Source organism: Anopheles gambiae, chromosome 3 (assembly GCF_943734735.2).
Source record: "Anopheles gambiae chromosome 3, idAnoGambNW_F1_1, whole genome shotgun sequence".
Lineage (NCBI taxonomy): Eukaryota > Metazoa > Arthropoda > Insecta > Diptera > Culicidae > Anopheles > Anopheles gambiae.
This window is the reverse complement of record NC_064602.1, coordinates 39,070,094-39,095,073: the sequence shown is the minus strand read 5'-3', so window position 1 is coordinate 39,095,073 and position 24,980 is coordinate 39,070,094. Positions and strand designations below refer to the sequence as shown.

Sequence of the window (24,980 nt, the reverse complement as noted above, 5' to 3'; positions counted from 1 at the left end):
AGAGGCTTTCAGCTGTAGTCGGCGGTAAAGCAATGCTACTTAAGTTCATGCTCCTTTTAAGAATGCTGCCAGCGAAGCTAGTTTCTAGCTTCCATTTCAAAATAAATGTAATGCAATAACTTTAACGTACACTGCATTTAAGTGAAACTTTCGGAACAAGATAATACCTGGGATTAATTTTGATCCATCAGTTGATTTGTCGCTTTAACATTTCGTTAAATTTGACACTTTTTACCAGCAAGCATCATCTTCTTTCTATACATCAATTCTTTATCCATTATGATTCTTAAAATTCTTCATTCTTCTTGACCAGGCATGAACAACGTCCAACAGCATTTCTGTCATGAAATTTCTATTTTTTTTATTCCTGTGCTTGAGCTCACTACGAACCCTTTTCCACATAGCCGTTAACCGTATCCTACTCCATACACCATAGAAATATAGTGAGGCACCATAGAAATAGAGTTCAATCGAACACGATTGTACTGAAAGATGCAGCCGATGTGTGATGTGTGTGTGTACGTGTCTGGGTTTGCCCGGAGTGTGACTCTTATCTGTTTTCTGATGGATTTATAAACCAATAATACTGGAATGCACGGTAACGGACAACACATAATGATGATTGATTATTTCGGATAGCAATGCGCAGGGTAAAGTATGTCTTCGCCTATCACCGTCGACCTGGTTATTTTGCAGCTTGTCATTTTCCAAATCCAGTCAAAAGCGCTCCAGCAGACGCGTCGTCGCTGTGCGAATGAGTGGCCCAGATATCATCAATCAATAAGGCGAGACAGAAGTCGGTAAGTACGCCAAATTTTCAAAGCAGCATAAAATATTTGCCCATAGTTGACAGGCAGACAAAAGAAAAGAAAATACATTCGTTCAATGAAGTTTTACGAAGTTTTACGTACACATTTTCGTTAGCATAAAATATTACATCCAGTGTCCTTACAGTGCAAGGAAAAAGGTATTAAGATAAGTGTTAAATATTTCGTTGAGAATCTACTCCACTGAAGCAAATACTTTCTTTGATATAAAAACAGGTTTCCAAAACGGCCCCAAATGAGTGCAGTATAAGATGTTTGTAAAAAAATACACTGGCGAACGATTGGACCTTTACATTTTTCCGCATCCGCCATTTGCGAATAGAATCCGCATTTTCATCAGGAACATCCTGTGATCCGAAAATGTTCTTCCGAGCCGAATGACAGTGATCGATGGTGACGAGATGCCTAAAAAAAGGCAAAATGATAGTATTTTCTATCGAAAACAAGGAAAATACTAGTAATATACTAGTAATACTGGATTTAGTGATGCAATCATTTATGGAATGTCCCAGGAAAGTGTGACTTTCCCAAAAATAGTCATTATAATGGTAAAGGTTATATTGGGATGTTAACGTAGAACAGTATCATTAATGGTCGGCAGCCAAGTATACCTTACATTCCTAACGAAATTTGTGTTTTTTTTTGAAATCATAGGCCACAGACAGGCAGAAAGGCAACGGATTGGAATGTTCATAATGTGATCATTTAACAAAGGTCATTTTTCCTTTCGTTTGCACAACTTTTTCACCAGCTGGCCGGTCTACCGTTCTTCGCAGCAAAACGATACACAAACTAAAGCGAACGCATCACTCCCTAGTCCGTACGCTTATTTTTGGATAACTTTCACAGGGAAGCTGTAATCTGCGTGATAATCGGACAATCCTGAGAGTTGTGTTTCTTGCCCAAGAGCCTCACCAACGATACAGGCCGGCCTCAACGAGAAACGATTACGACGAATCTTCTCATTGAAGTCGTGTGCCCGAGTTGTGGGCTGCATAAATTTGCATAAAATCAATCGGCTACCGTCGTCTATTTCAGTGCCTTTTCTCAGATTGTTTGCGCTCGTCTCCCATTTTTGCCAGATGGTGGAATGGAAAGATCCCAAAAAGTACATCTCATTTGTGTCCAGGAAACGATGTGGGAGAGGAAGAAGGATTGACCAAAGCCATTGCATTGGAAAAGCAGACAAGGACTACAAAATGGCCAACACACATTGGTTGTTCGAGCAATTTTCCTTCGACCATGCGTTGTGAATTGATGAGAATTTCATTTGTTCCATACGTCCCAGTGAGACCTGAGCGTTTAAAGAGTCGCATATCCAAATGGTTTACTGCTCTTAAAGTATTGTGTAGTCCGTACTGATACAAATTTATTTTTATTTTTTTTTTTTTTTATTTTTACTACAAAGTGGTGAATGAAAATGGAAATCACGATCACGAGCACCACCCTTGTGGTTCGAAACACAAACCGATTGTTCCTTCTCAACTAGCATTTCTCGATTTTGCAGTAGAAAATGTGGCATGAAAAACGAAACAGACTCTTCTCGCAAACTCATTCGCCAGCTGCTGGTGATAACTGCCACATGGAAATTGTGGACTCGTAACACGTTTTTTACGCTTTTGTGTTATTCAGCAAGTGAATTTTAACTGGAAAAGTTGCACAATGTCACAAAGGGGAAACGGGTATTGGTTTTTACCTGATTTTTTGTAGAAATAGATCGAATCTGATATTTGATCATTTACCCTCCAGTCATGCTATGCAAGCAATGCAGAAGTCAAAATAAATGGTTGAAAATTAACCTTGTTTCAATTTGATATATGAGCCGTGAAGTAGGCGTTTGATTGAAAATCAGCAATGATAGCAGTTACCATGATCCCCAAGTAGCAGATCAATGGTCGGTGTCTAGTTAATTGAAAGTTTATTTACGTACGACAAGTTATTTTTCATTTTTTGAACTGCGAATAAAATGATTTAAATTTGAGGGAGGATGGTACTAAAATAGGTTTTTTGATTGAATACTTTCTCTGTGATTGCTGTAAACAATAATGTAAGCATACTTGTTTTCACACAATTTAGTCTCAGAAAATACCCATCTCAGAGGACATCGATGACGAATGCACTCAGACATTTGTTGATTTTTGCCGGTGTTATTAACACTCACAATTTCATAATTATATTGCTGAAGGTCTAACAGTTATCTTTACCACAGTGCAACTCCTACGCATTCTCTTATACATATGATTCTTGCTGTATTCTTATTTCAACTCAAAGCTTTGACCGACGAGTGTAAAAAAGGAAGATTAAAAATTGGAAAAGAAAACACTCCCTATCCTATAACCACCATACATACGAGTGTTAGAAACTGTGCAAACACAGAGCCAAATCATTAAAAATGTAACACGTAACACACAAACGATTTCACGCCGGGCGTTTCCTCCTGGCTGTGATGATGTGTATATAAGTGTGGCAAAGTGTTGCCAATATGGTTACCTTTTTAATGCTGTGCTGAATGGTTACTAAATAAACTAGCTTCCTGTTGAGATGGTTCATGTTTTTGCGTACCATGTTATTTTGTGTAAAGCTGTTATAAGCTTATCTGCTGCTTTGCTTGTTTTTGTCGTCCGAACGGACAAAATAATCAAATCGAAAGATACAGAACCCGAAAGCTCATATCTCCTCCATCTAGGAAAAAATTTTCAATGGTACTCATACGGTGGTAGTGGTGGATACAAATTATGCGTACCTTACAGGATAAAATGTTACATACAAGCGTGAAAAAAAGCACACGTACTGTTCAGCAAAATTCAATCAGTGCTGGTTGTTGTTTTCGCAGCGCTAGAGCTCTCTAGGCCGGTGTATCTGCGCGGTACTTCAGAACACCGCAACCGTTGCGTACGGCACTCTTTGCTACTGATGAGCTAATGTTTGTAATGGCTCTTATGCCGTCCGTTACTCACTCCCTTGGCGTTCAGTGGCATTCCTTCTCACGTCCCACATATTGTTCTCTCCTCCTTCTGATAGCTAAACGCACGGCTGATAAAGAACTTCAGTTCGATTCACTCACAAAAACACCGGTTCGCTCCAGGTGCTTTGGAACTTGCCTGTGGCTGCTGTTGGACGCAATGCTTTGACCAGCTTTGCAAGGTTGCTAACATCAATGGCAGATGTTTCGATCTCTTTATCAATATCAAACCCATCAATCGGTGTTTTCGAGCCTTCTGAAAATCCTACTTGGCATGCCGCTCGTACGCGTACTGTGAGTTGCATGGTTTCATTTGAAAGAGGTTTATCCAGTTTCTGTTCAGCAGGCATTTCTGCGAATGAAACGGTGTGGCATCATTTTCGCAGCGAAACAAAACCCGCTTTTTAAGTGTTTTCCATAAAACCTGTTCCTGTTTTTGCTCGTATCAAATAGACTTTCTGCACACGCAAACCTTTTGCTAGAATGCCAAACCCTTATCATACAGCTGGGATAGGCGTCAAGGATATACATGTTATGACAAAAGAAGACGCAAAATGGTGCTTGTTTTCTTTTCTGTGTATCGCTGTGTGTGTATTTTGGGCATTTAGATATTCGATAAACGTTTTCCCAATGGTATTGACAAGATAAGAAAATGGATTTTAGGAGACGCTTTGTTGCGTGGATGTAGCTTTTAAGATAAATTATTTATTAATATGAAATGGTCTATTTCGGAAGAAATCCCCTTGGAACACACCTGAAGGCATACGAGTTTCCTGTTGTCGTCCGATTCGCTATTTTTTATACCGAAACTAGTTGCTGAAAAATGCATCAACTTCGTCAACTTCCTAGATGTGTCTTCCCTTCTTGTTGTTTTTTCCCCAGAATAAAAGTCTGTTGAAATCTGAGCCACATCTTTTCAGAACCGCGTTTACAGGTCAAGTTAAATGCTGCTTTATTTCCATTCCATGGTACTAATCCCTTTTACCCCTACGACGGTCGGTTGTTTCCCAATGAATTGTCATCTCATCTAAATGTTAATGAGTCGACAACTTCTTCTCCATTTGTGTGTTTGTGTGAGCTAAAACGCGCCATCTTTCGTATCAATTGACACGCCTGACAGCGGTGGCCTACCGGGTTTTTTTTCGGAATGTTTTTCCCACCGATAAAAAAGCGGGCGTGCATTAGAAACAGCACCTGGGTCTACGTCACAAAAAGAGGAAAATGATACAAAACAATATAAATAGATTATAGGAAAAGCAGGTTAAGTATTGATCGGTGTTCCGGAATGCGTGTCACAAATTCCGTGTTTCTGTCACGCATTCCCCATCCCTGGTAATGTTCCGGTGAGCGAATTCCAAATGCAAAACCCACCCAATCGTACTTTACTCACTCACTGTTTCACTCGCTCGCATAATCAAATCAAACATAAATTCACCGACGTTGCTGTGTTCCAGATTCAATGGTTTTGTTGCCTTCCATTTTCAACTCTGGCTTTATATTTGCGATTCCGCGCACCACATTACCTGACTGTACCAAATAAATTGACCACAACATAGAAAACTAGGGATTCGTTTGACATCTACCGCACCACCAATGTAGGGTCACGGTGTGCTGATTTTGGTTTTGCACTCTTTCAATCGCGTTCAAACAAAACTTACCGTGAAGCTAACAAATTGTATGTTTTTGTACAAATGTTGGGTTGTGTCATCGTGGAATAATATTCAAAGCTGTCATTAAACCTCAAACACACATAGCAGGAAAGGAAGAGAGGAGTCCCACACAGTGCCTGAAGGCATCGGCAGCGAGCATCGTAATCTGGCGCCACATATATGAAAATATGAGATCAAAGTATCACTCTTTTGTTCTAGATTGTTTAGTTTAAATACTAGTTATTAAGATTAACGAATGTTATTCTAAATTGAATGTGAGAAACATTTTCAGTACCTTAATCGGCGTCAAGTCGAGAAAAAACTTTGGTTTTATTCCTTATCTAAACAATAAAGGTACATTTTCCCAAATACTTACAGATATTTGAAAGACTGTCTCGACAACCTTAACTAGGCTAATGGGCTAATGGGATACCACTAAAACTCATTACCGTATGCGGTTCACACTGTGTTGTGAAGTAATTTTAATTAATGCATCATAAATTTGCACACTGTTACGTGCACATTCTGTCACCTTGGTCGACATGCTTTGACTTTTACACCCTATAAAACGTTGGTTGTGGAAAGTCGAGGCAGTTAAACACACACGATGAAAACTGTTCCAGCCGCAGTATGTGCAACTTTGCGGTTGGGTCTTGTTTAAAGTTGACCGAGCCGCGGAAATGTATGTTCTCGTTCATCTGCACACCGGCCAAATTTACTCGCAAGTGGCAGTTTTAACCTCTGCGACATGGCTCCGAGCACGGTGGACATAACACGGTGTGACCTGTATCGGTTACCTGGAGGCATGAGATCATGACGTCGAGTGTGCTAGCGAAAATCAGCTGCCGTTTGCGAGCGGTGTTCTCATCAGGATTGTCCTAAATTTCATCCTAGTTACGGGATACGGCCCGAGTAAGGAGATCTTTCCGTTTTCGGTCGGTGCCGGTGTTGTGAGATACGTTTATTGTTTGTATGGAACACGCAAGCATCCCTGCCTTGGACAAGACATTTGTGAGAGAAATTCTTTTGAACGTGCATTTTCTGCCAACATGATATCCGGATTCTAGATGCTTTCGGAAAATAATGTTTTATGGCCGCAATGGGCTTGTGACCGCAATAAGCTCAACAGGACACACCACTATAGTTGAAGAGAGGAATGGCCGTTCCTCAAGGCGAGGACAGACACGACTGATTGCTTTTTGGATATACTTTTTTAGTATTTATCACAACGTCCATTTTCGCCATTTTATGTGCTCTTTTGCTGTAGGTATATCTTGTTTTTGGTAAGCCGATTAATTTTTGTCATTTATATTAAACGGAAAACAAACAAAAGAAAGGCCGAGACAGGATGGTTTCTTGAGCGCATGGTGGAAACCTAAGCAGTGCTGGACTTAACAATTTCACGGTGATGTTCTCGGATGACCTAAGCGGTACAGTGCTATGCTTATATAAGATCACTTCTCACAACAGCAACCTTTACTATTGGGCCTCGCCTCGGGGGAACTATCTTTGTGCCATTTTTCCTAAATATTTTCTTCCCACCTTGAGGACGTTTCATTCCATCCTCAGGGGTATAGATACTCTCACTCATCCATCCACATACCTTCACAAACGTGCCTTAGAAGCAAGATTGAGCGGGAATCGTTTGTTGTTGGTTGTGGGAGTAATTTATCACCATGTCACCAGTTAGAGGACTCCCTGAAGCTGATCGGAAATGCACGTGATCTGCGTTAGGTGACTGATGGTTGGGAACCGATCCGTCCTGTCGGACATGTTGAAGAGATTTTTTATTTGAATTCTACAACACTTCATTGGGCAGACTTGGTGATGGTGGTGGTGGAAGTGATTGGTTTTGTAAAATTTTTTAGACCGAAAGCCAAACTGTGAATCTGAAAGCGATCATAAATCTTAGGCTAATCAGTTCGAAAAACACTTTACACTTGTTGAATGGGCCAGTTTGGGTGCGTGCTTTGCATTAATAATCGGTCTGAACAGGGGTGTGTATAAGAAATGTTAAGGTGCCATCGTCGGTGTCACCTGGCTAACACAAACAGGTTACGCGTAACGGCAACCACAGGTATCGTATTCCTTAGAACAAGAGTAATTGCTGGTGGAGTCAGATTAAGAAGGATGTATTTTTTATTGATGCTCATTTTTCTTGATCTTTGCTACATCATCGGGTGCTGCAAGGACTTTTGATAGCAATATGAAACTTTTAGAGCAATAAATGGAGGTACGCGATAGCAATGACGCACACAATCTTGAATTACCAGCGCCTTTACTCTAAAGCAATAAGAAATAAAAAAGAAAAGCATAGGTATTTTCCATTCCATTGCATTTCATTCCAAAAATCATTCAAAACGCACAGGAATTGAGAATCAAAAATCAACATTTCCGGCTAGACCGAAAAGTTTGGCACTTGGCATAAATTTTGAATTATACTACTTTTTTAACTCGGCATTTTTACTTTGAGGGTCATGAAATGTAAGCACGCCGTCTTCAGGCTATGCTAATAAACTCTTTTCCTAACGATTTCAATTTTAACTTTCACTCGTTCCTGCGTTATACGCAGGAGTATTACGGCGTGGAGCTAGGTGTATGTCTCTTTTTATTAAAAAGGTGACCTGTAATTGAATTCGTAGCACCTTCCACACTCCATTGTGTTTTTCGATCATAAGGTGTGTTTTGTAGAAATGCTGTGTAAAAACGTTATTTCAACTTTTGCACCGGTTCTTAATTTTCATTCTATTTTTCACGCTTCAACGGCAATCGTTTCTCAGTAGTGTAGGGAATTTTATAACTTTCATGGGGCCGTGATAAGAAAACATCATGTCTAGCATTTCTAAAATTTCGGGGGAATACATTGTCATAAGAGAAAAGGGAAACTGAATTTTTGTTCTGCAGCTTATCAGTCTTTTTGTAAGTTGGTGTGTGTATTATTTCGAAAATTGCATTTTAGTTCTTTGGTGTGTTTTTAAGCAACAAAATGAAATTCAATTACCGTTTGCACGGAGTCGTGCAAAACGGGACCACAATTTATTTGTGATAACAGCAGTACCGAAAGAAACGCCGTGCGACTCGTTTCAAAAGTCTATTCAAGTGGAAAATCCTCCTGAATTCATTCACGAGGAGATTTTTGGCAGAACATTCATAAACATTATTTAACTCAACAAGCAGTAAACAAATTTGATGCCTAATTGACAAACTCAATATTTTTTTCGATACCAACCAATGTCATACCGTGACCAACTTTTCAAGTCTGAAGAGAGCAACTGAACTCTCTGTTTGGCTGTATGAGAGTTCACACAACGCATGAAGATGTTACATAATTGCTTAATGAAGTGGATTTAACAAGTTGCACGGATTCAGGCGCTGATTTCAGTGAAAACAAATTGGACGTGGATGCAGATGAGAAATATGGCATCGGTGTCCAAACTTTTGAATGGTAAGCTTCGTTGAACAAACAACACAAGCAAAAAAATTGTCTTAATGTTTGCAGTTAGAGATAAATTTGATCGACATTTACCGAAAACATTAGCTGCCTGTTTAAACGAGAAAAGTGTGATTTTTAGTTTATTTCCATCCTTTCGACTCCACCCGTACCGGTAAGGCAAAATCACGCTGTACTCGCAATTTTTTGCACAAGACTCATCCACTTTCCGTTTACTAAATTTATGCTGTGCACGTCTCTTCCTTGGCTTCGGTGACGGTAAGAGAGCGACGAGGCTCAGTGGCCGCGGGCTCGACCTTTAGAAAGCTGCCCCAGGTTGCAAACGTTTTCCTATTCCTTTTGGTTCGTTTCGTTTGCCTCCATTCTTTGCCGACGCGTTTAAGCACGAACCTACATTTGTGGAGCCGTTGGCACTGTAGATGACCTTCAATCCCATGCCACATCGCACACACGCTCCCAGCGCTTACCCGGTCGCGTAAATTGGGAAGCTTGGTATGAGAGAGTGTGAGAAAAATGTGCTTGCTGGGCAAAAATTCGATACGGACACTTTGAACTCTACCACACCCGTATAGCCCACTTTGCCACCGTTAGTGCACCGATCGAAACCCATTTCCCAAAAGACGATTAAGTCATGAAGCTGATTTCAAGTGGTAAGAAGGGAAGCGAAAAATTCAATTCTTGGCATGCTCTGGTTTCCCCTCTAAGCAGAAGGAACAACGAAGGAAGAGTGAACAATTTATGGTCTATTTCATACAGTGGTTGCAACCTAATAACCGCAATGAAATGAATTCCTCGGTACAGCGAGGTAGTGTTTCGGATGTTAAAGATGATGTTTTGTGGTAAGAAATGTCATATTGTATCGCAATATTTCAGACGTAACGATAGTCACTGGCACAAACCTAAAGCAGCGAGATGAATGGCACAGTGTCAAAGAGCGACTATCAATCCGGCAATGTTCCGAGGTTTTCACATTTCGAGCAAAACGTATACATGAACGCAATTTTTTTAAGGTATTGATGGATGGCTTTCAAAAACACATTTCAAATAAACTTTCGGTGGAACAAAAGATTAAAAACAGTTGCCAAAAAAGCACTAGTATCCGGACTCAACTGTACAGACGTAATTGCACATTGTACCGACATTTAAAGCTTCTTTTCTGCATGAAAACAATTAAACATAAAATAATTACAAATATTTCAATCAATTGCCTTCGGAATCAGGTACATACATTTAAACGCATAAATCCGGCATAGCAATTTATCAATACGAGCAAATATTTCAGTTTATTAATTTATTTATTAATTCACGATATTTAGCATACCAGTTGGCCGGTCTGGTGGTACAGTCGTCAACTCGTACGACGAAACAACATGCCCGTCATGGGTTCAAATCCCGAATAGACCGCGTCCCCATACGCAGGACTGACTATCCTGCTATGGTAACAATAAGTCACTGAAAGCCAAGCTCACTTCACTAGTGGGTACAGGCAGGCCTTGACCGACAGCGGTTGTTGTGCCAAAGAAGAAGAAGATTTAGCATACCAACACTTGCATCTCCATCCAAAAGAAATACGGAAGAAAAAAGTTTTTAAATTAAACTGACACATCTAACTGAGTATAGCACGCGCTAGAGCGTTAGTTATTTTTTAAGTTATTAAATGTTTAAATTAATATCTATGCCGAATTCTTGTATGTTCTGTATACCCATTTAAAATGTTGTTAATGAAAGTATGAATCAGAAATAAACGTGTACCATACTTAAAACTTTATAAATAACTTGCATCATGTTACACATATTTAAATTGGACTTTTGTTTTGTGATCTACTACCTGAGACACTATATCAAGTGTATATCAAGCAATACGGTTCCCCACCACGCAACTCATCGGAAGAATGAATCGGAATGAAGCACTCCAGTGTCAAACCAATTCTTCGCCAGCGGGAAACCTTTCGACCGTTAGATGCGATTTTCCCAGGGATACAGGTATTTCCCATTGATAGTGTGTCGATATTCGAGCGTTTCGTCTGGTTTTAGAGTATCGCGTAGTAGTTTTTTTTTAAAGAGGCTATCAAAACGGCGCTGATAGTACAATCGATGAAACGATGCGAAATCAAACAAAAGAAAAAACTGCCATTGAAAATTCTCGCGACGCGGGACGCAAAACCATAAATCAACATTCAGCCAAGTTGCACGTTGTTGATTTTTGTTCTTTCCTTTTGCTGACAGTATGTACATTGTGTGCAATGTTGAATTGGTGGATCTTTATTCTCCCCTTGCAATTTCTCCCAGTTTCGGTTTATCACACATTCAGCATCCACGAATAAATAGAGACGGTTGTCAGTGAATTATATCGATACCATTTAACAGCTATCTAATCCCTACCCGGGCACACACATTGTCGACAAAAAGCTGACCTAGTATACGGCTGTTGGGCGTTGATAAACAATTGTCGATGGCTGTTAAAATTGGTAATACTCTTATAAAATACAACACAAATCAAGTAGTTTGTATTGTGTGCGATCGACAGGCAACGGACAAACTGTGAGAAATTGCAGCTGTTTTCCGGCATTGAAACTATATGAAGTCTATGGAATGCTTTTCCTGTTCACCTACTAGAGAAAATGTCCATGTGTGTGTTATTGTTTTAATCTGAATATTCATTAATACCAATATTTGAATTGGAAAATATTCCTCCCCATCTGCGTTACGAATTCATTGCTTCCGAGCACAGAAAATAGTAGAATGCGATCCTTCCGCTTTCCGAGGCAACTTCTTGAACAAATTGATTCAAAAAATTCTAAAATCCCAAACGGTTAGTCACTTGCACTACCCACTGTGTATGTTCTTGTGTGGATTCATCTGAGTCTACGGCAAAAAGGTCTAACAAATCCGTTTCCATACCTCAAAAACAAGTGTATTATGAATGTAATATGGCTAAGACCTTAGTATTGGTTCTTAAAGAAGGTAAGTATTAAAACATGCCATTGCATTTGAGATGAAAAACAAAAGGCAACAAAAAGCATTAATATTTTAAGCTTCAATAAGAACTAAAGTTACGAGAAGAGCTAAAAAATTTTCATCTTAATTAGTTTTCCACATCTTGCAATGTGCAAAATATCTTGCATGGTCTAAAACTTGCACCTTGTCCGACATCATCACCATTGTCAAGACAGAGTGAGCGCGCGAGTAAAAGAGAGAGAGAGGAAAAGATAGAGCGCAAAACCATAGAGGAAAAAAACTACCCTTTCGGATGTATTTGATCATATAAATTGGGTTCTGATAAATGGAATTGTCTCGTTTCGGAAATAAAACGCACGGATCCGCACTCATATCCGGCAAACATCTTGTGCACCACAGTGCGACTTGCGCTGGGAAGGAGACAGCAAGGAGACGCTACGCGTGCCTGGCTGTGCGTGACTGTACTACCAACAAGCGTCGGAAGAACAAGAGTCGTCACAGATACCACACATCACCCCTTTTGTCGAACGGCACTGAAGGATGAAACTAAAAACAAAACACCAGTACGCCCGTTTTGTCCGTTGCGTTCCTTTTGATTGAATGCGAACACAAAAGGCCATGACGACGGCCATGTTTCCTCCTTCCTGGGTGTGTGTTTGTGAAGGTTGAGCTTTTGTGGTAGTCCTTTAGAAACCCCTTTAAAAGCAGCTATCTCCACCACTTTCACGCCCTTCTAAGGGCTTGTGTGAGTTAAGCTCAAACGACAATCAGCAGAGGACGCCCCTTGACGCCCTCTAGAGATGATTTTTGACATTGCCATGGTGGTGCTCTCGCCTGGCGCCTGGTTCAGCGCCTGGTTTCAGGGTGGCTGATTTGTCTACTCTTAGGCAGCGAATGAACCTTTCGTTTGAAAATGGATTTGTTTATATAAGTGCCTCCATCTTTGACCGAGGACGTATTTTTTTCCAAGTGCCAAGGTAATTGTAACCAAACGCTGAACAAACTGGCAACAGCCAGCAGTATGAGTAAAATCTAAGGCAACAAAACCAACCTCACTTCCCTCACTTACAGGACACCAACAATAAAACATTTCCTGCTCTACGTACACATCTTTTCGATACAAAAGCACATCCAAGGCGCAACATTGTTCTCTCTTTTGTCGACATTTTGTGTTTTTTTTTTCACAACACACAGTGTGTTTTTTTCACATACCCTTTTGGCCCGGCTCCTTTCATGGTGTCATTTCTGGGTTCTGGATTCTAATTTTCACCCGAAACAACAAAAAGGCTTCTCATCTTCTGATCATCTTGGGGCGTTTCGTGTGTTGTCCCATTAGCTTGCCATCTTCTCGCATCCATTATCTGACGGTACAAAAAGGCACAAACATCAAGCGAGTGGATTTTGACACAAGAATGCGTTGCTGATGTTTTTTTCGTACTTCTTCTGTTTGTTCGGTCATTACCTTTTTGGTAGATTTCGAAGCCTCTTCGTTTGGAAGAGACCCGGAGGGGAATACAAATGGGCTTCTCCGCCCGATCGCATGCGTCCACAAACATCAGCAACGGTTGAGTTTTTGTTTGATGTGTCATGGAACTTTTGTTCGGCAAAACACACTGGATACGACGCATTGACTAATGGAAGCGGCGCACATTAGTACTTAGTTTCAACCGCCGCACTGCTAGCCTAATGCTTTAGAAATTAGTACTTCGGCCGATTGTCCGTACGAAGGATTCTGTTTCTTAGCTGGTCAGGCCGGGTTTGAAACAAGCTCAATGGAAAGTAACCAAAAAAGCTTATTGCAGCAATTCTTAGTAATTTTGAGAGGAAAAACACACATCCACACCAATAATTAATTTGGAAAAGATAATCGACTGGTAGCATTCATTAGTTGAGTAAGCTTTTCCGGCAAAGAAGCATTTGTTTTAAGAAAAGTATCGCTAAATCGTTTTACGGTTTGCCATGTACCCAGGCTGTACGATATAGAGGGAATAAAAGAAAACAAGCCAACACACCTGGCAGTTACATGATTCCTGGAATAGATGCTGTGAAGATTGCTTTGATAGGGTTATTTTGCATCCGATCCGAGATGTTGAGCAATTTACAATAACAGTTCATGCAATGCTTCGATGTCTTACTAATAAACGCTAACCCGCAGACCAACCCATCATTACCTTCCATTTTGACTTTCCACCCACGAGATACGTTTTTTGTGAACATGCAAAAGCGAAATTTCATGAAGACCGATGGATTTATTAGTACTAATTACACGGAGTGTAGTTGTGGTCTTTTGGCTTTATATGAAACTGAACCCATATTGTGTGCTGAAATGCAACATATCCACAAGAAGCTGCAAAATTTTCGTTTATCTACGCTTATACATAGAGAGGAAGTTTTGAGCTAGCTAGCGATCTTCTTTCGTCAAACAGCAACTTGGCTATCAACCACCATCAACGCCACGTTGGATTCGCCAAACACTGACGGAAGTACTACTTGAGCCGAAGGTAGTCTTGGAAAATCCGTCAGTGAATTGGCGGCTACTTTGGCGCAATATTCATCGTTCCTGTTTATCGTCCCTTCAACGCAGCACACACTTCTTGCTGGTAAACGGCAAGATCAGCCATGGAGAGCTGCTGCATCGAATGAACCGCGTCCCATCTGCGTCATGTTCATTTTGTCCTGCAATAGATACCCTGGAACACAAATTCGCTGCCTGCAGAAGAGTTGTTGATGCTTTGCACATTCTGCACCAGCGAATTAGCGTTGTAATTTCAGGGTGTCCGTCTTCGTCAACGTTATTGTTCGGTTTGTTGCGTTTGCCTGTACTAAATGGCATTAGTGCAGATAAACGCAGCCATATCCTAAGTTTGTTTGCGAATTATGTCATCCACACAATTGGAAACAATGATGCTGTGATTGACATAGAATTTCTGCGTTGTTCTTTGTAAATATTAATGTTAAATAGAACCTAAGCACGTTTTCAATAAAATATTTTATTTAAAAAAATCTCATTTCTCGCAGATGCAGGCTTCTTCCCTGCTTCTGAATCCCTAGGACCTCCTTACCATATCATATCTCACTATCAGTGTTTGAAATACGTACCTCGCCGGCACGATTACAGGAGCAATCCATGAGTGTGAGTCAATCAATATGCAAATGATATTCAGAACGCGTTGATTGGCAAATTCCGCGAAACCACATACTCATACTTTGCACCCATAACTCTTGTTCTACGCGGTCATTAGTGGCAACACACACAAGCTCGCACTAAAACATCGATTGAGTGATGAAAAAGAAACAATAAAACTCCCGTGGTTCCTTTTTCGCGTTTAAAAGGATGCTAAAGCCCTCCCGCAACTCGTGGCAGGTTTTGACTCTGCTCTTCTCATCACCACCTTTGCCTCAGTCATCCCGACAGTATTCTGGAGTTGAATAATTAATACCGTTATTGTCATTTGTTATTTGGCGATTATCGTGTGACGATCGTTTTTCGGTCGGGCCGATAATTTGAATTTTAAAATTTGCTGCATTTGAATTACACGTCGGATAATTGCGCTTGTTGAAAGGGCGTACAGAGTGTGAAGTTGTCTCTCGCTTCTTGCCCCGTTTACGCGTGTGGTTTGGCAAAATTTTAGGATTTCAATGATAGCTGTCAGTTGAACCCAGTGTCAGGTAACGCAAAACCTCAAAGTTTTAGGCCCAACTTGCTGTGTAACGTCGTGTTTTGTGAGGTCTGGTACTGATAATGACACATTGAGACAGTGCCTCCGAGTCAGCCGAACTATGTGATGGGATAAAATATTCACCACAAAATAATAATGATAATAAGAGATTAGGTAAATTTACTGTAACGTTGAACTCCAGCTTCGGGTTATCTGAGCGCTTTTCAATGATTTATGCAGTCAAGGGGTTTCCTCACCCTTTGTGTGAAGGGCGTAAGTGTGTGAGGAGGATTTGTGGTTGAAACATTGAAAACAACCCATTGTCGTTATCATTCTACAGGCTGAGCTGGGTGGTGCACAACGTCAGTTATGTGCTGCCAAGTCATGTGCAAAGAGTATTTCACCCACAATGGACAGCAGGTCCTTTGCTGGCGAGATACGCTGGGCGCTACAAATTGTTTGGCATTACCATGGTCCAACACTGAAGCTGTACGACCGCAGATGGCTAAATAAGACATCTCGTACAGGGGACAAGAAGCAATTCGATACTCGGCATCCCAGCCACAAAATATCTAGCCTGACCTCTTCGGAGATGCTGGGGCATCGATGGTGTCGCCTGCTACCAAAAGTTATTGTGATTTTGGCGGAGAACACTTGCGAACCCTACGAAGCAATAGTTAAGTTTAAAGGCTTTGCTTGTTCGTTCTTCCGTTTCTGAACTATTATGGAATCATATTCTGATATTCCAGCCCTACCATGCCTTTCTGGGCTCGATATGTACACTGAACGCAATACACCGCATGGGAAGAGCACATTATCATAAACATAATAACCAATCTTCCGCAAACAAGCTTCCCATTTTTCGTTCCACCAAAACACCCACCATCCTACACCCTTCTTCTCCGAGGGGCCGTGTCCAATTGTCGACCGGACAGCAATGAATGTGCAAGAATAAATTACCGATTTACCTCCGAAAACCATTTCATACGAACCGGTTTTGAGCAAGTTCTGATCGAAATGCTGCGCATCCGGACCTCGTGTTGAGGAAGATACAAAAAAAGAAGCAAGAGGCACGTTGTTTGTGTGTGAGAGAAGTATTGTTCAATACCCACGACACGTACACACATCGCTCCTGGCTTAACAATATGGAAAGAAGGCCATGTAGAAAGCATTAAGTTTCATTTTTGTTTGGCGCCTGTGTGTACGTGTGTGCGCACACAGAAATGAAAAGCACCACGAATTTCGGGAGTAAAATTTTAATCAGTGCCCCGATCCGCCATTTGCTTCCGCTTCGATTTTAAACCACTCTCCCACAACTCTCCACCGATCCGGTGCGGAAGATCCTGCAAATGCTCTCCGGATGACAAAAACCGCTGGGAATTGATAAGCAGGTATAATAAATGGTACCTCACTGTTCGAGTTTCATGCGGATCAGGCACGAGTGACGTTACGACTTTAAATAAGGTAAAAACGCACAAAAAAAACTGCTCACTCGGCTGTTAGGGAATCATATAAGATCACGTCAAACCGTTTATATTACTGTGATCATTTTTGTATGTGTTAAATGTTTGTCCTTTTCATTTGTAGAAGTGGGATGTTCGCGACAATATTGGATACCGTTCCAGTGGAAGTTAAAGTACTTTCTGATTGGAGATATGCAATGGATTGCGACAAGAATATGTAATACAGCAATAAATCAATAGATGTACAGAAAAAATATCCAGTTTTGTGAACAATGAGTGCATCGTACGAACATTTATAAGTTGTATTCGATAACTTTTGACGAAACTTTTCTGTTATCAATCTCATCGTGGTTGTAATACGAAAGAATATCGAACTACGGTTGTAATTTTGAAAATTCGGCCGAAGCCGTTAGAATGTAAATTTAAAAAAAAATGAATATTTTAAAACCCGTTTTCAAACTTCCATAAGAAAACCCCACTGGTTGGTGACATTGCGATTGTCCTCGCCTGTGTTCTAAATATCAGTAATTTGTTTAAAACCAAAAGATGGATCGAACTCAATAAAACGAAAGATGCGGATTGTGTTAAGCGTATTTTCAAACCATATTCATTTCTAAACAAGAATTATGGTTTTGCGGAAGGGAACTTTAGCGGAAGCTTGCAATTGCTTCATATTTTACTCATACTCCCACCTGCCTCTTGGAAATGGAATTCTGTCATTTCCGTTTCGTTTAATTTTTTTTCTCGTCTACCGAGTCTAGTTCTAGTATATAGAAACAGCAGCAGTAGTAGCAGCAGCAGGACTTTTCTGCTATTGATATATAAGCTTGGGCCTGGTGTCGGTGCCGGTACCGAAGAAGCATAAAACCAAAAACGGGTGAGAAAACGAAGCCGTGAAACAAACGTAAGAATGCTGCTATAGAGCATAGTTTGTCTCGGCCTAACTTCGGTTTCCCTTAGTCAGGGATGGCAGATTCCTTAGTAAAGTGACAAACGGGGTTTACAGCAAGCCATCTCGTTTTGGAGGAAAATAAAATAAAAATTTCAACAATTAAGAGCACAGAATCTTCCTGTAGATAGATAAATTTGCTGGTCTGTTTTTGTGTTTTAAGTTATATGCTGTTTCTTCGTATAAAATTTTTTTAAAAAAATGGTACTGATCAGAACAGCGCATACGTTTGAGGAGAGAAGAAACACCATCCAACAACAACTGTTTTGGTCACGAAACGAGTTTATTGCAGATCGATAAAATATTTATAATCCCCCAGTGAAGGACCCGCGTTGCAGTTGTTGCTTAAAAAGCAGTTCCGGCCCTCTCTGGTGAGTAATTAACTTGGGCGCCACTTGAAGAAACTATCTTGAGATGGTGGAATTTGGCTCCTCGATCGCACAAAGTGAGACCTTTTTACTTTGAAATTTCATTTCGACCCAAAAGCCGGGTTTTTATCAATTTCATCCAGTTCTCCAACGGCCTTACGCGGAAAAGGTTGTGAAATTCGTTTCGGTCCGATAGCACCGAAGCATTTCTCTCTCTTTCTCTTTCTCTATCTCTATCTCTCTCTCTCTCTCTCTCTCTCTCTCTCTCTCTCTTTCTCTTTCTCTCTCGTTCTCTCTTTTTTATGGGAACTTTTAGGTTCGGAAAACGTGTTAAAAGACGAATGAAATCAATTACACTTTCGGATACTGCCGTAAAGGATCCTTTTCACGTGAAGTGGTGACGTTTTTGCAGCTTTTTAACAATTAGCTGACCGTAGAGCATGAGGTTGTCAGGGTGACAGCAGAATAACAAAAATGGTAATATACGCGATCAAATAGCTAGGTTGAAGTTAATTTAAAAATGCTTGAAACTATGAACAGGTCGCTTTTGTTACGTTGAATAACTCGGAGCTGTGTGTGATGCATTGCGTTACACTGCGGGCGGTGCTTTTGCTACAGCAAAATGAAGTGTCACTAATACGCTCTGCCGTTTTGAAGTTGGTATTTGGTACTTTTTTTTAAAAACTTGTACTTTTTGGCTGAATTATACGCTTTAGGCACAGTGCTCCAATCATCAAATCAACTCCAAGCGTTTTCATTTGAAATTCATTTCCTCTTTTTAGTGTGTTAGCGATAGATGAATGTGAGAGCTATTCACTGTGTTTTTCATCTATTTTTTCCAATTTGATAACGGTCTAAGAGTGAAGGAAAGCAATACCAGTGGAAGCCAGTAAAATCTTATCGAGGCGGGTTTCTCCAGAAGTTTTCGCTGTTGTCCAATTCTCGCTTCCTAGTTGCGTTGATCCTAGAAGTGGCATGATTCATAATGCAGACAGAAGCATCCGTTTTCCGCACCATCAACTCTTGTTTTGACGTAATGGTTTTGCTATATTTTCTCCTCCAGTCTATCCTTTCCTGCTCATTGCAAAACCAGACTTAAGTCTCCAGCAAAAAGGTTCAGTAAGTGTTTCACACTTAGGTTAAATCCCATCTCCCCGGGGATCGTCATTTCACCAGTACAAGAGAATGTAATAATCAAACGCACCCGGGTCCTTCGCATACCTCAGCCGAGCATGGAGGCACCGTAAGTTGTGTAAAAGAGGTAGCAATGGATGAAAGAATTACATCCTCGATAAGATAATGTCTGTAAGCACCTGGATAATTTTTATAAATCGTCTTGGATCTATTGCAGATGGGCGTGGTGTAAGGTGTACTCTCCAAAAGGTTCGGTTTCCAGGACTATAGCCTTTTGGCTTTGGCATCCCGTTGCCCCCAAAACCCGGCTCAATGGAACCTGATTGCGGTCGAACATGAATCACGTTAATGGTAGTTTTTGGGATGTTTTAACTGTATTAAATACTGTTAGCTGAAGCATCGAAATGGGCTTGTTTAGGGAGTATTACCATCCAAAAAGTGCACGGACGCCCTCACTTCATCACTCATTACGGATACGGATCGCTGTTTTACGTTGAAGTGATGGTAGTCCTGGTGAAAGGGAATGTTTTGACTTGGATGAGGATGAGAGTACCCAATCATACTAAAGTGGCAGATTAGGGATTAGAAGTGTCTTTATGTTTTCGTTCCAGAAAAGACAAACAAAGAGTCATAGGAAAAATAGAAACAACTTTTCCCATCGGTACAAACGGCACGCGCGTTTGCACTTCCCGCGCACGTCTCGTGCAGTGTGTTATGGTCTCCATCAGGTGAAGCAAAGTCACAACCACCACTGGACAATGCCAGCGATGACAGTGTGGTAGGTTGGGCGCGCACTTTGCTTACCAGAACCGTGTGCGGTAAGTCGAAGCGAGGAATGTGGAGGAAGAGTGCAGAACGAGGCGGAGTATCGAGGCAAGAACGAGGCAATGAATTGTATCATTCGTTCACTTCGTTAGGAAAAGATGGTCAAGTTACACTTATGCAACGGACGGGTGGAATTACGGAACTTTACATGCGCGATGGATCGGATTCCAGGTGGCATTAAAACGCTGCGGGAGTATTAACCGATTAAGGTGCAAACTTTCCCTTCTTCCGTAGAAGGGGTAATGCTGATCGGTCAACCGACTGAACAGCTGATAACCAAACGTGGTTACCAATTGGGCAGAGCCTTCGGCGGCATCTGCTAATGGGGAGAAACACTAAACACGAGTGATCTACGTGTATGAAACTAGTGAACTGTCTCACTGTTTCGAATAAGCTTTATTTATAACGCATTCTTAAACAGTGATGACACCATGTCTTTTTACACTTATTTTATGTTTACGACTAATATTGACCTATTTTCATTATGTGGTTGCTAACCTTCCTGCTTTGAGGTTCGTTCATCAAAATATAAAGTCAATGTCCGGTTGTTTGTTTGTCACTTTTTTTTTTTTTTTTAATATAAATAAGCAGTTTATTAGTTCCAATATTCATTCGTTCCCAACTGCTTGCGCCTCCCAGTGGGAATTACCCGTTAGGGATTTACCCACCAGGTTTAACCGTCCATACAGACCTTCCTTTCTTTATTATTGATAAAATTAATTTAACTCGCAAACAAATTAAACGATACTGTGTCGTATTCCTTCGATTTTTTTTTTTTTTCCCGTGAGACCTTACTGTCCTTCCGTAACTCTTCTAACCACCCTACCTACTGCGGATTGTTTAACGCCCCGATGTTGCCTCCATGCTGATAGCAGCTTCCTCATCTGCTGTTAGTGTAGATCTCCTTTCTTGCATTTCGTCCGATGGTAATGGCGAAAAAGGGATCGTGACGGCCTGACTATCCCTCGCCCTCCGCTGCCGTTGTCGTCGGGCTCTCTCCATTTCTCGTTGTCGCTGGCGACGACGCTCCAGCTCCTCTGCAGAAGGCACTGCTCTACCATTCTGTTGTCTGCCGGGGGGCATATGTGCTCTGGCCTGCCGCTGCGCTTGTCTCCGACGTCTGGGAGAGAGATTTGGTGATGACGGTGATGACGGCGGCGCCATTCCGGTGGTTGCTGAAAAGGGTGCAACCTCAGCTGCTACTCGTGGTGCTGCCGCAGCTGCCGATGATGTTGCTGCTTCTGCTACTGCTACGGCTGCTGCTAATGGTGTAGGGTCTACTGTTGCTGTTGCCTCCAATAGCAAAGGCACTGCTGCCGGAATTGATGATGTCGCATCGCTGGCTGCTGGACCGTACAACTGCCTGAACGCCGACGCCAATTCCACGTCCCCAAGCTGCTCCACGCGTTCCTGCGCTCTCCGGGCCCTTGCTTGACGGTTACGGGCCGCTCGTCGGGCTGCAGCCGGGTCGTCCTGCATCTGTTCAGCGTTGACTGTCGCCTCTGCGGATGTGGAATTAGCAAGCGTATTCAGCGCCGCCTCATCTTCTCTCCAGCGCACTTGCAGCACCGTGGTGATGCGGCATGCTACTTCCTGAATGCGGATCCAAGAGTCTGAACTTTTCAGCAACATTTGTCCGAGGTTCTCCTCTGTTATAGAACCGTCCACTCCCATCTCCAGTAGGTCGCGCCGAACCTCTGCAAACCTCGGACAGTGGAACAACACGTGAACCACTGACTCAACCGAGCCTGTACATTCCGGGCATTCTGGAGATGGAGCGAAGCCGCATACATGCAGAAACTCTCGGAAAAATCCGTGTCCCGAGAGTATCTGGGCAAGATGAAAGTCCACCTCACCCCGCTTCTGTGCCATCCATGAATGCACCTCAGGGATCAATCTGTGTGCCCAACGTGCGTAACGGCTGGCTCCTGGATTCGATGCGTTCGCATCCCACTCCCGTTGCCATACCTCCAGCGTCACCGCGCGTTCCTCACGTCGGATGACAGCACGGCTTGCTTCCGGGTCGGCGAAGTACCGTTGGTGGCATCTCGCGTCTTCCTTTATCAAAAGGTGATGAGGGATGAGCCTTGCCATGAGTACAGCTACGCTGTAGCTCATGGATCTGAATCCGCATACGACTCGCTGCGCCAGAGGTCGCTGGACGCTTGCCAGCATCCGCCGGCACCACTGGCGATCCGTGGCCTCGGCCCAGATGGGTGCACCGTAGCGAATAATCGCTTCAGACACCCCGGCAAGCAATCTTCGCTTAGCTACCCGGGGCCCGCTGTGGTTCCTCATTACGTTGGTCACGACCTTCACAACGCGGTTGGCCTTTTCCACTGCCATCGTCACGTGTGGTCGCCAAAGAAGGTGGTCATGAATCATGACCCCCAGATAGCGGATCGCCTGCTTGGAGCGGATCTCAATTCCACCAACCCTTATCGGGATCTCTGGATGCCCTCGACGGAGGCTGGAAATCATGACGCATTCCGTCTTTTCTGGTGCTAATTGCAGGTGATGTTGTCGCATCCATGCGTGCACTCTTTCTACTGCCTCCTCTGCAATTGCTGCCGCGTGTTCTGGCGTGGTTCCTGCCGCCAAAATTGCCAAATCGTCTGCGAACCCCACTGCCTGTGCACCTTCAGGAAGCTCCAACCGTAACACGCCGTCGTATCCGACGTTCCAAAGCGTAGGACCCAATATAGATCCCTGTGGACAGCCGGCCGAGACCCGACGCGTTACGGGACCATCTGTTGTATCGTACGTCAGTTCCCTGTCAGTGAAATAATCCTGCAGAATGTTACGCAATTGCAGGGGAACTCCTTTATCCCTGAGGGCCTCAGCAATACATTGCCAGCTGGCGGTGTTAAACGCGTTGCGCACGTCGAGCGCGACAACCATGAGGCAGCGCCGATCACGGTTGTTTGTGCGCCCGAACGACATGGCTCGTCTGCCCGCATTTACCACCTGTTGGATTGCCAGCAATGTCGATCTCCCACGCCGAAAACCGTATTGGTATTCAGACAGTTGTGGATTATCTGAATCTTCCAGGTGCTCATTCAAGCGATTCAGCAACAATCTTTCGAACGTTTTGCCCGCGTTGTCCAGCAGGCATATCGGGCGAATGGACGATGGATCCCCCGGTGGCTTGCCCGGCTTGGGCAGGAGTACCAGCCGCTGCTTTTTCCATTGTTCTGGGAAGCATGACCTGTCTAGGCACTCCTGATACACTTGTCGAAAGGGTCTTGGATAGTTCTTAATGGCAGACGCCAATGCAGCGTTCGGCACGCCGTCAAGACCAGGGGCTTTCCTAGGTTGCATACCGCTGGCGATAATCTGCAGCTCCAAATCAGTCACCTCACGAAGCGGCGCCCTGTTGCCAACTTCATGTTCGTCCTCAGTTGGCCACTCTGCTGGAGGATGATCCGGAAACAACGTCGATACAACGCTCTCCAATACCACCGGATCCCGTTCTTGCGCTGTCCGAGAGGGCTGTAGGCGATACAGGACCTTACGGATGCACTGTCCCGTCTCATCATCATGCAACGCTTGAAGCATTCGGTCAAAGAACTGTTTCTTGCTCGCCTTAATCGCAGTCTTCAACGCATGACGAGCCTGTCGATCCAATGCTGAAATATCGGGATCGGTGGGTGAAGCTAATCGCCGCTGTTCTGCGATACGGCACTCGTTCACCAACTCTTCAATGGCCGGAGTCCACCAATACGCTGGCCGACCGGTGTGGTCTTGTGATGGGAACACGCGCGACATTGTCTCATCGCAGGCTCTTGTCAGTGACTCAATCAGACTCTTCGCATGCGTAGCCCGGTCCTCAAACCGGGTTGACTGCAGTGCTGACTCGAAGAGTGTAGGGTCGAACTGACGTGTGTTCCATCGCGTCCCGGCCAACCGCACTGCTGTGCGTTGTCTTCTCGCTGTCCCTGATTGCTGTTCCCTCGGTGGCTGTTCTCCAACTGTGTAGCGGATGTACACATGGTCAGAATAGGAGTATCGTGACAGGATCCGCCAGCAGGTTGCAGGGTTTGCTGCTAGGTCTGGACGGCAGATGGACGGACTGGCAAAAGCTACGTCTATCCTACTGGGCCGTGCTGATCCACAGCCCCGGAATGTGTGGGATGTCCCGATATTCAATACCTCAAGTCCCAGATCATTAACCAGCTGTAAAAGCGCAATGCCTTTCGGCTTAGTGCGTTCACTCCCCCACGCTGTGTGCCAGGCGTTGAAGTCACCTGCCAACAGCACTCTCGGATGGCCACGGATAAGTATGTCTATCCTTTCCATAATTTCCTCAAACTGCCGGACACTGACATTTGGTTTCACATAACAACATACAATTGTTATCCCGTTCACATCCGCTACGACGATACCAGGAACTGTAACGCTGCGAATACGTTGTATTGGATAGCGCACCCCACTCGTCACGATGGCCACCGACCTGTCCCTGTCAACTACCCAGTTTCCGTTGTTCTGAGGGACTGCATATAACTCTGACAAAAGCAATACGTCCGCCTTCTCTACACGCATGGTATTTAGCGCAAGGTCCTGCGCAATCCTGCACTTATTAATGTTTATCTGCAAGATATCCATTAACAGGGGATTGATGTAACAGCGCAGGAGGCGGCGGCAATTCGATGCGGGCCGCCACATAACAGGCACTTAACGTCATTGGTGCAGTTCACCGCCTTGTGATCGGCTGCACCGCAGCGAATACACAGAC

The 24,980-nt window shown here is 43.0% G+C and overlaps 1 long non-coding RNA gene across 1 annotated transcript in view; it reads right to left on the bottom strand.

Moving 5' to 3' along the window:
• Positions 1-24,980, bottom strand: part of LOC133393233 (uncharacterized) — a 67,880-nt gene that overhangs the window by 16,107 nt on the left and 26,793 nt on the right. The window lies entirely within an intron of this gene.